The 12,596-nt window shown below is 40.8% G+C and overlaps 1 protein-coding gene across 10 annotated transcripts in view; it reads left to right on the forward strand.

The window, feature by feature from the left end:
• PIEZO2 (piezo type mechanosensitive ion channel component 2) overlaps positions 1–12,596 on the forward strand; it is a 221,849-nt gene that overhangs the window by 39,879 nt on the left and 169,374 nt on the right. The window lies entirely within an intron of this gene.

Here is a 12,596-nt window from a genome sequence, read left to right on the forward strand (position 1 = left end):
TTTTAAAAAAGGTACAGATAGATGCAACTGATGTGAAAAATTAAGTTGCTACAGAAACCCTTTTTTAAAATAGTGGGCTATATATTGGAGAGAGAAATGAAATTATGGACAAACCAAACACTTCAGTAAGTAATTAGTGTGACTAATCCAGTTTCTTTGGATGGTATTCAATTAAGTGTTACTCATAGTATATCTATTGAAATGAATGAACAAGACTTATTTAAATGGCACTTTTTGTCTTTAATTTCTGTTGAATAAGCAAAATATTCATGTATTTTTGAACTAAAGGGCAGGATTCACCGGAGAAGACTTATCAGCAGAAGTCCTGAGTAATGACTTCTGTTCGTGCAATGAAATTTCCCCCTCTCCTCCTTCCACACCCCTGAAATTGGCTTGTGGTGGGAGGCTGGGAGAACCCTCAGAACTGTGCAGGGAGGGGGAGGACAGTTCTGTCTGGCAAGCTGAAATACATGGCATTGAATTATACCCACAGTTTCATTTTCCGCAGTTTATGTTGTGTGTGCTGCCTTTCACTAAGAATCAAGATACAAATGCTGTTTCTAAAACTTAATTTGTTTAGTTCTTGTACTTTTTAAACCCCCCATTGGCTTAACTCTGCATGTTCATGTATAAGGTAGAAAATAATAATTGTCTGTCAGCATAACACTGGATTAAACAAATAAACAAAACTTATTAAGGTCTTTGTTTAAATCACATGCACTCTTTGAGAAAGTATTGGAAGCTGACAGGCATTGCATACTGTATGTGTTTGCATACAGTCTACTATAGTAGTGAAGATTTGCTCAATTTCTTTTAATAACCTGTGTGAGACAGGTCCTGTCCTACAACATTCCCCACACTGCCAAACTCGGAAGCAGCAGCAAGAGAATTCAGCCTTGAGAGATACGGGATAGGATCATGCAGTCCACCCATGATATTTCATTTATGGTGGAAACCTTTACTTTTACTTTTTTGACAATACAGTGGCACCTCTGGTTAAGAACTTCATTCATTCCGGAGGTCTGTTCTTAACCTGAAACTGTTCTTAACCTGAAGCACCACTTTAGCTAATGGGGCCTCCTGCTGCCGCCGCGCTGCCGAAGCACGATTTCTGTTCTCATCCTGAAGCAAAGTTCTTAACCTGAGGTACTATTTCTGGGTTAGCGGAGTCTTTAACCTGAAGCGTTTGTAACCAGAGGTACCGCTGTACATTTAAGAAGACCGATGTGAAGGGGGAAACAGTGTGTTATTCTTTGTGTGCTCTGAAAAGTTCCTATTATAAATGTGTGGACTTAGTTCCTGGTGAGCTTTTGCAACAAAATACAGAAGCGAAAAATGAAAGCTTCTATGTGTTAGAAATTCACAATGTTGCTAAATCTGTCAGGCACTTTTTATTACAAAAAAATTATAAGAACGGAGCAAAAAACAAAACAAAAACCCAACAGTAAATGTCTAGATGTGGGCTAAAGTGTCTCTTAAAATGGTAAATATGACAGATGAGTGGCTAGATTGAGCACCTTAAGGGGAATATGGGTGCAGTTTTCTGATTCATAATCTTTTTATGATCTTCATTTTATGTGATTTCTTTTCTTGCCCTTTCTGTGCAGGAAGGATGATTGACATCCTAAACACCGCAGTTCTCTGTAAGCAAAACACTACTAATGTTTGACAGCCATCCTTAATCTTTTAGCTCAGAATTTTAATACAGTACTATTTTCTTTTAATGTTTTATACTGGCTAACTTTACTTTCAGATAATCCATCTGGGCAATGCTCATCAGTGTTGAGGGACAGCTTTCATTTCTCTAGAAAGCTGTGGGCCAGATATCACTCATTAGTTACCCTAGTAACTTGGCGTCCACTCTTAACAGGAAGTTGGTTGCAGCACCAATTTTAGTTTTTGCCATAGAAGGAATATGCGCCACCCAAGCTTTCTGGTTCCTAATACCCCTTCAAGGGGAAGGTATTCAAAATCCAGTTTCAGCCCGTTGTACCAAATTGTCTAGTGAAAACTACTAGATCTGGACTTTTGTGCAACTGACTTGGCTATTTTCAGTGTCTTCTGTAGTGCCACATTTTGGGTGGGAAATAAGCATTCTTACTACTGTATATTCAAAGTAGCTCTGGAGTCTAGCCAGAGGTGAATTGTACCCAATTACCTGCCCAATCCTAGGCAAGCCCATGCAGAGCTGGTCTGAGGTTCAGGGTGGGAGTCTAGTTAGAATAAAGTTATAAACTGAAACAAAAAAAGCAGCTGGTTCCTGGCGGGGGCCCCTGACCACCGTAATCCTCAGAGGCAAGAATATCCTACTCCCCCCCCCCCCCTGCACATGCCTGTTCCTAGATACACGGCCAGTGTTTTCACATACTGTACTTTCTTTGCAGAAGCTCAAAGCTATTTTAACCTAATAACAATCCTGTGGATAGGATTACACTGGAAGTTAGTGACTTGCCTAAGGTAACCTAGTAAACTTTTTAGCTAAGGTTTCAACCTGAGTTTATTGCATCCAAATTAATACTACAGTCACTATTATCTCACTCCTTGTGTGATGAACTGTGATATGTTCCTGGTTTTATTCTGCAGACTGTGTCAGAGATACCCGTGTGAAATCTGTTATTGTGAAGTCTTCCTATACATGTGTGTGCATTTATAAACACATGAGCACACACATTCTGTCTGTCTCAAAGGGAACAGGAAGTGGGGTTATTTGTTGTTATTTCTGAAGTTGCCATACCTCAGTGGTGAATCACAGTCAAATGTTCACAAAGCACACTTGCTATAAAATAAATGAGGGAGGAAACACTGCTTTCTACCTTCCTGTCTTTCTGTGCTTTTCTGCATGCTTCTGTTTAGCCTTTGCACTATTTTTATTCCCATCACTCACTAGTTTATTCGGGTAACTAGGCTTTATACAGTTCACTTAATTTAATTCTTCCTTAAGTTATTTCTTTTCCCCCCAGTCTTATGTAGATTTTGGAAGGCGATGATTTTCCTGGTCTACATAATGTTAAAACTGTACTGTACTTCGTTGATCTTCACTTTTTCTCTTCCTTCCTGTGCCATTTTGTTCTTCTACAAACAGCTGTTTCTCCTCTTATTTTCCATTGCACCTGGATTTCTCATTTGCGTGCATGAATTTCCCTGTCTTCCTATTTACTTGCAACACTTCTCACATATGAAAACTACAGATCTGGCTAATTTAAAGAGTTTAAATACTCTGAGTTCTGTATTTTAATAGTAGTATTTGAAACTGCTATTTCACTAATATTATAAAGGTAATAAGCAGTAAAACATACTGTTATTAATCTCAATATGATCAAAGGAAAGTATCCCTTCCTGTAAAACGTTGTTCCTAAAAGTCCCCTAGGCTGAGTTTTTGTGAATATGTTCTAGTGAAGGGCTCTTTGTATTTCATTTATCTAAAAAAGCAAATAAAAGGAAGACTATCACTTGCATTTCAGTTAATTAGTTAATTGTGCTGTGTTGGAGGGAGTCTGGATTGTGTGCAGGGGATGGTAGCATACTCAAGGGTGAGCAAAGGGGGAAGTTAATGTGGCTTGTTGACATTTTTAGATATTGAAAAATAAAATGGTAGCAGACACAGAGCTACATACATCTGTTTTTCATTAGAACACTTTGTTGGGCCTCCCCTTTAAATAGTACTATAGTTTAAACAATTGTGTTTTATTATGTCATCATAAAAAGCGGGGAGGGTGATCCACTACATCATTAGGTATATATTTTTGCTATTACGGTATGCTCAACATAAAGGCAAGATGCATTCCACTGTAAACTTTGCCAGGTTTTTAGTTCTTTCAAAAAAGTAGTTGCAGCCGTTTCCCATTATCTGGCTGTTGATGCAACCTTGCTGAAGAATATGCAGGAGAGTCTGGATTGACCATGTAGACAGTACTGCAGCTAGCCAGGAACATGTCTGAAGGAGCTCTTTAAGAGGGCTCAGTACACTATTGGCAAGCAAGCTGTACTGTGACAATGCCACCATTTGTTGTCGCACTGCTTTCAGTGCCATAAATCTCTTCACTGTTAGAAGACTGTCTAGTTGGTGCTAGCTGAAATTTGTCTGCTGTGGTAAAACTTCCTTCCTCTTAAATAAATAAATAGACTATATTTATTCACAGCTTATTTCTCTCGCTTGAAGGCTCACCTCTCCCATACTTTGTTGCAAACAACATTGATCTTGTTCTACATCTGAAGTGGGCAATGAAGAAAATGGCTGTGGTCACACCTTTATATTTCTCAGATGAGAAACTGCTCCTCTCACTCTCTGAAATGGTTCAGACATTATACCCTAGTGAAAATTCCTAACCAGTATTTAGTTTTTGCCGTGAACCTCTCCTAGTTAGTTCAGAAGGGAACAATAATGAATGAAAGCTGCACTTTATATATTTCTTGGTGCCACACTAGGCATTTGATTTTAAGCACTCCCCTCCATTTCCCCCGGGTAGCTAGGGAGATACAGCATTTAGATGAAATTTGGATATTCTAGTTAATTTGCTTCTTTTCAATCACACTGAGGAGGAAAACTAAGGCTGGATTGAAAGTTGTCTGCAGAATAGAATGCCCCCTAACCCTATTTAAAACCCCAAATTGTTACATGCTCAAGGCTAAAATAAATAAATAATAGGTTTTGTTGTATTCAACTAAATTTCACTCAGAGTAGACCCACTGAAATTAATGGTTTGAAGTGAGTGATGGCTATTAATATCAATGGGTCTACTCTGAGTAAAAGTTCATTTAATACAGCCTAAAGTTTGGATGTTGAAGTGCATGCTTGCATTTTGTGAACTGGGCCCACCAGCCATGTATTGTGTTCTGCTATGTGCTTAGTGATCACCCTGTTCTTAAGTGTACCAGGGAAGCAAGAAAATTGAGAAGTTTAATGAGACCTTTTGATTGGCTGCCATACACAGCTGGTGGGCTGCATTCTGCTTGGTGAGTTGCAGGTTGTACAGGCTTGACTTGATGCGGAACAATTTCCCTGTTTTTAAGATATAGATATATAAAACCAAAAAACGTAGGCTACAATCCTAAATGCACTTTGAAGTACTGGTAGCACTGATCATATAAATGGTGTGTATGTGCATTTCACACACATACCGTATTTGATACAAGAGGCATATGCTGTATTGCATCATGTTTAATTTCCATGGATCTGCTCTGGAATTCACCATTTATATCCCACTTCTAATTATGAAGATGCTTTTAAAATTGTCGTGTTCATCCACCTGCCAACTCTGTGAGATAGATCACTATTATTCCTGTCTCATAGAAACTCTCTAGAATGTTTGGAATCCTGAATACAAGTGTAACAATTTTCAGCAGTTTAGTTTCTGTTGAAGTTGTATAACTTGCAATAAGTTTGGGGAAATCTGGTGATCTTTGAAGTTCGAATAAGAGTCCTCTTGAAAGTCATCTGAGAACAGAAGTTGCTTACATGCTGCAAAATACTTTTGAAGGTTGAGATTGGCTTCCTCAGAGGTGGTAGCTGTCCAATTCCAAGGCTGTAGTGGAGAATGGCATTTAAGGCTGTGGTCCTTTCTTCTTCAGCCTAGCATGACTTCTGCTTCCTTCAGTGCTATGTGGAAATTGCATTGATCACAGAGACGGGTGTTGTGCCCTGAAGCACCAGAGGACAGAGACTTCTTGTGTGGGCTGTTCTGATTTCAAACATATCTATTTAGAGTCAGACCTAAGTTGGACCAAATCTCAGTACATACACACAGTATGTGTGCAATTTTTTGACTCTTCAACAAGTCTCCTTTATAAGGCTGAATATAAATTTAATATAAATAAATAAATCAGAGTGCTTATGTTTTGCACTGTTAAAGTATAAAAACAAAGCAAAAAATAAACAAAACCAGAACTTGTTATTAAGAGTTTTTGTAATGGTGCAGATCCATTAATCAATTCTGGGTAATAGTTACTAAAACAGTAATTGTTCTTCACAATCTGGATCTTCCAGAAATGTTTGAATTAATTGTCCTTGCCTTCATTGCTAAACTGATTGTTAAATGGTACATTTTCCGCAGCTTTTCTGATTTTGGTGAGAGTTTCTTGAACTTTTAGCAAAACCAAGAATCGTCTAATCTAGAAGTTGTCAGAGCATAGATGATAGCAGCTGTGTCTGTCTTCCAGCCCTGAGTGCAGCTGACAACCCAGCAGAAATTGGTTAAAGGCATTCTAGGTCACAGCTGCCTTGTAGCATTGCTGGAGACATGAATAGTCCCATACTGCAGACCTGACCCTTCAGGGTGAATGTGTCCATACCAAAGGCCAACTGACTGTTTTATCAAACCCCCTCTGCACCAATCACTGTATTGTTTAGATTAAACTTTGTTCAAACTTATCCAGTCTGATCTTAATAAACAGCCTACTGAAGCCTCACAGAATTTCTGCTGGATGGCTGAGACTGCTCCTTCTATCACTGCTGTTACCAGATCCCTTTCCACTTACTTCCTTTTCAGACCAATCTGGCAATTGCACTCCCCCCTGGGCGCAGTGGATTGGCAGCAGCACTTGCTACAGATCCGCCTCTCTGCCTGGCTTCCATTGCCATCCTATTGGGCTCAAGAGAGTGAGTGGGCAAATGAGCAAATGATAGTGCCTGTTCATCATCCAGAAGAGAAGCAAGTGGAGAGCACTGGTAATAGTAGTGGTATGGAACTGAAACTGCCACAGGTCTTGTGTTTGTACATGTGTGCGTGTGTGACAAAATTGAGCTACTGCCAGCCCAACTTTCCTCATTTCCATAAACGTATTTTGGGATGAAGACACTGAAAGTCTCTTGCTCAGGTGTCTGAAACACCTAATTAGTCTTGGGTGAGATGGAATAGTGTTTCCTTTAAGTCACAGCAGTGGTGTGAATTTATGGTTGGGAATGGAATCTATAGTTAGAAATCCAATTGATTAAAAGCAACGTGAGAATAGGATCAAATTATTGTGTGTGTGTGTGTGTGTGTGTGTGTGTGTGTGTGTGTGTGTAACTCTGGTGGTTATGCAATTTTATGGCAAAGTACTAGTAGTTCTTGAGAAGTGAGAACATGCTAAGAGTTCAGTAGGCTGGCTTATCTTGTTTGTGCATGAGAGAGCATTGGGAAGATGGTTAAAGGTGCTGATTTATGTCTTTTCATTTGAATGGTGGTAAATGATCTGTCATCAGCTCGGATGTTGTCCATAAAATATCAAGCATGTAGTCCATCCAGAAGGCTTTTAGTGGTCATGCATGCACTGACAATTAAGCAAGCAGACAAGATTGAGTAGTATTCCCCCCCCCAAAAAAAATACTTGTTTGAGACCCTAATAGATTTTATTGCTGTTATATTGACAAAGTATTTCTACCATGCTGGAGCAGGATGGTAAAGTTCTTTTTTTTATAATTAATAACTGCATCAGAGAGCAAAGGCTCTTCTCAGTGGTGCTGTTGCAATACCCTTAAGGTGAAGTGCAAACAAGCCAATTTTAACAATATTACATGGAAGCATTGTTTGCTAGATTACATTAATCAATTAGTATTCTGTTTATTTAACAAATGTGTCCTTTGATCTTTGTATTACACCAGCAGACAGATGAACCATCCAAGCACACATTAAGAAACAGCTAAACATATCACATGAATGAAAGACAGAGAATATTAATAGGCTATAATCTGCAGTCATTCTAGAATTGTTTCTGCCCCTTCTTCAGTGTCCTATATGTAAAAAGTGGGTGGCATGAGATTAAGAGGACTGTTTTCGCTCTGCAAAGGATAGATAAACTAAGTACAGTTCCACACACCTCTAAACCTGTACCATATAGTGTAACACTTGCAACATAGGTTCAGTACCCACACATGGAGGATTCCCACAGGGCTTGATATGGCACTGTTTTCACTTCACTGTACCTTGTTGTTGGCATCTGTCTGTCTTGAGAGACAGTGGAGTGTGTCTCTGGCAGTGAAGGCAAACACCTGCATTAGCAGCACCACAGTGACCCTCTCCTGGGGTGCAAGCCTGAGCAATGTGTATGGAGTTCCTGGGCTGCCAAGACGACAAGGCCCACTTTTTGGCCTTGCTGATGTGGTCCAAAGGGTAGCAAAGCAATACGTTTGGCATCAGTCTGGCTGCAGGAGTTGCATGAAGGAAGCGTACAAGGTGCCACCCAACCGTCTTAGGGACACTACTCTGAATTTGTGTAGGGTTTACTCCTTAGCCTCATCCCACAAGATGTCCCATAAGACAGCAGAAATTTAGAATCAGAGTTGTCCTTCTCCTAGATGGGTTATCTTCCAAGGTTGACTAACCCATCTGCCCCTCACTTTCCTCTACAGCACGTGTAGAAATCACCTTCTTGACTTTTGGATACGCTATTGGTTTCATCTGCTCAATTTTTAGACAGGAGCCTGTCTGAAACCACTGTGAATTGGTGTAGCAAATCCTGAAACAGATTGTATGACTGAAAGACAAAACAAACAAAACAAAACAAAAACCAACTCTAGACAATATTTTGTGCCAGAAGAGTATAAACGTTATTTGAATGTTGGTGTTTTTTAGGGCAAGGGGTAAAATTCTGATGTTACTGTGCTTAATTGTAAATTCATAATTTGTGATAAACTTCTCTCGTCTTGTACTTCACCGGGAAGTCTTAAGAACCATGGGCTATGTTTGCCCCACAGGATGATCTTGAGTTGGTAAAGTGAAGTCACTCTGGTCCTGAAAGTTTTGTCGGTAGGAGATGACATGGGCTTTGTATGTAAGCCCCTTTTGACTCTTTGAGGAAGGGAGGGTATAAGTGCCGTAAATAAATACAGATCTGGCATACAAAATTGTACTCCATTTCCCAGCTAGCAGTAGCCCAAATTGTTATACCTTGTGCTAACTCACTGCAGAAAGTACTCACATCCGTGTATAAAATCAGTAAACAGTAGCAAACAATATACAGTGGTCCCTCTGGTTAAGAACTTAATTCATTCCGGAGGTCCGTTCTTAACCTGAAACTGTTCTTAACCTGAGACACCACTTTGGCTAATGGGGCTCCTGCTGTCGCCGCACTGCCACAGCACGATTTCTGTTCTCATCCTGAAGCAAAGTTCTTAATCCGAGGTACTATTTCTGAGTTAGTGGAGTCTGTAACCTGAAGCATTTGTAACCTGAAGCGTTTGTAACCCGAGGTACCACTGTATTCTCAGAGTCCAATAGCTCACTTAAAAACCTTAGTTGCTACTCAGAATTACAAGCCTGGTAGATGAAGGGAACGCTGTAGATGTAGCCTATCTTGATTTCAGCAAGGCCTTTGACAAGGTGCCCCATGATATTCTTGTAAAGAAGCTGGTAAAATGCGGGCTAGACAATGCTACCATTCAGTGGATTTGTAACTGGCTTACTGACTGAACCCAAAGGGTGCTCATCAATGGCTCATCCTCATCCTGGAGAGTAGTGACTAGTGGGGTGCCACAGGGTTCTGTCTTGGGCCCAGTCTTATTCAACATCTTTATCAATGACTTGGATGATGGGCTTGAGGGCATCCTGAGCAAGTTTGCAGACGACACCTGTGAGGGACAGGGGATATCGCGAAGTCCCTCCCCTCCTGAGTTCAAGCCAATCCCCGAGCACAGGGGAAAGCAGAGAGAGTTCCGATTCCAGTGGGGAAGCAGGAAGTCGTGTCCGAGGCTCAGGCAAGGTAGAGGAGCCAGGGTCCCAGGTGGGACAGGAAGGGGCGAATAAGGGGGGGAGACCCATCCCCCCAACTCCGGAATTACGCAGAAAGAGGAGGGGAAAGAGGATGGGTCTGCCAAAGCTTTTGTGTTGGAGAAAGACGCGCCAAAAGCCATTAGGAGGTTCTGAAACCGACTGACCACATCACTCCGTGTAAATAGCAATGACTTCAGCACTGTAAATACGCAGCACCAATAAAAGAATAAAATGCAGAGCTGCGTAGCGTCGTTACTCTGAAGTAGTCCACTCCGGCCACTGTGACAACACCAAATTGGGAGGGGTGGCTAATACCCCAGAGGACAGGATCACATTTCAAAATGACCTTAACAGATTAGACAACTGGGCCAAAGCAAACAAGATGAATTTTAACAAGGAAAATGAAAGGCACAAATACAGGATGGGTGACACCTGGCTTGAGAGCAGTACATGTGAAAAGGATCTAGGAGTCTTGGTAGACCACAAACTTGACATGAGTCAACAGTGTGATGCAGCAGCTAAAAAAGCCAATGCAATTCTGGGCTGCATCAATAGGAGTATAGCATCTAGACCAAGGGAAGTAATAGTACCACTGTATTCTGCTCTGGTCAGACCTCACTTGGAGTACTGTGTCCAGTTCTGGGCACCACAGTTCAAGAAGGATACTGACAAGCTGGAACGTGTCCAGAAGAGGGCAACCAAGATGGTCAAAGGCCTGGAAACGATGCCTTATGAGGAACGTCTTAGGGAGCTGGGTATGTTTAGCCTGGAGAAGAGAAGGTTAGGGGGTGATATGATAGCCATGTTCAAATATATAAAAGGATGTCATATAGAGGAGGGAGAAAGATTGTTTTCTGCTGCTCCAGAGAAGCAGACACTGATTCAAACTACAAGAAAGAAGATTCCACCTAAACATTAGGAAGAACTTCCTGACAGTAAGAGCTGTTTGGCAATGGAATTTGCTACCAAGGAGTGTGGTGGAGTCTCCTCCTCTGGAGGTCTTTAAGCAGAGGCTCAAGAATGCTTTGATGGTGTTTCCTGCTTGGCAGGGGGTTGGACTGGATGGCCCTTGTGGTCTCTTCCAACTCTATGATTCTGTGAAATGAATCTTGCCTTTATCATTAAAAATCCTTTCTTTGTTCATTCATAAAATTCTCTGGTGAACTTACTGAGATCATTGTTTTGCCCCATGCTACACAGGGCTTTAACAAATTCTGAGGCTGTTTTTTAATTGATCTTTTTGGGTGCACTGTGATTAAATTCTAGGAAATTGCTAAGCTGTGACTCACATCATAAAATCCAATTAGTGGTTGGTTGACAGTTTGTCTCCCAGTTCAAGCGTCCAAGTTTCTTTTAATACCACATCAGTATATAGGTTATTGCTGGCAAAAGTCTTGAGTTTATTTTGTAAAAGAATGTTACGCATAGTCAAAAGTTTACTTTGGACACTGCTAAAACTAAGGCATTTTTGTTTTAGCAAAGCATGCTTTGGTTTTTGTCACTTTTGGCTTCGTTTTATGGGTTCAAGTGCATATTTAAGTGTTGGGGTGAAAAGGTTTTCTGTAACAAATAAATAAATAAATAAATGTGTCTTAAAAAATGAACTGTTGTTAAAAATGTTAGCCCCCAAAGAACCCAGGGCAGCAAACAGATACGCAATTTAAAAATAAAACAAAACAAACACATTCTAAAACAGTCAAAACATTTTATAAACAAATACAATTAAAACATCTAAAAGCAGTTACATTAAATACCCATTGCTATTATAAAGATTCATAAAATATGGGTGGGGAGGGGCGTTCAGTCATGAATTGCCAAAGCAGATATTGTATAGCCCAGGGGTTGGGAACCTAAGGCCCATGGGTCACGAGTGGCCCACGGGGGTTGTTTAACCGGCCCATGAGCTGCCCCTGAACCAAGCCGCCTGCTCGGTGAGTCCCTGCGTGCTGCACTAAACCGGCACAACGCGGCACAGGGACTTGCTTCCGTGGTGCTGAAAATAATGTATGTGCAGATGCTGGAGATCACACACGCGCACGATCTGGCCCACGGAGGGATCTCTGCTGGAGTGAACCAGCCCAGGCGAGGTAAACCTTGCCAACCCCTGGTATAGCCCAAGAGGCTGATTTTTCAGGGAACACAGTTACATGTTCCCATTTTTCATTGCTAAAGTATAGACAATCATACTCAGGTGTGTTTCCCCAACCTCTTTGGGTGAAAAAAGTACACAATAATGTTTGGGGGTGTTTCCCCATCATATTTGGACAAGTACTTAAAGTTAACGTACCCAATATCTCATCACTTTGACTTTGTTTTTAGTGTGGCTGTCGGTGAGAACTACAAGTTATAATCAACCTCAGAAAAGTAGATGTGTGTGTGCCTTCATTTTTTATTATTCTTTATTGCCTGGGAAGAGAATATCCTGAAGTAGTGTCCCCAAAAAGTCAAATTTAGTCTACTCCAAATCTCTATATTCCTTTTTACTTTGGACCATGTACAGTGGTACCTCAACTTACGAAGGCGATCCGTTCTGCGGTGCTCTTCGGAAGTCGACTCCTTCGTAAGCCGAAGCGTCCATTTTGTGCATGCAACAAAGCGCAATTTTGCGCTTTGCGCATGTACAGACCGTGCACGCCACGAAAATACTTCCGGGTTTGCGGACTTCGGAAGTCGAAACCTTCGTAAGTCGAGGCATTCATAAGTCGAGGTACCACTGTATTAATATAATTGTCTTGATAAAATCAAAATCCAGAAAGATTTTCAGACTACTTTATGTTTGTGCATAAATCTTTCAAACAATCAAACACAAGATGTAAAACATTCCATTCTTCTGACATACATTAGGAACAATATTGTTATATTGGCATATTCTTGATCATCTATACTGCAGCCCCCTTCAGCCCTTGTTGT

The sequence above is a fragment of the Zootoca vivipara genome, chromosome 8 (assembly GCF_965207765.1).
Source record: "Zootoca vivipara chromosome 8, rZooViv2.hap1.1, whole genome shotgun sequence".
NCBI classification, from domain to species: domain Eukaryota; kingdom Metazoa; phylum Chordata; class Lepidosauria; order Squamata; family Lacertidae; genus Zootoca; species Zootoca vivipara.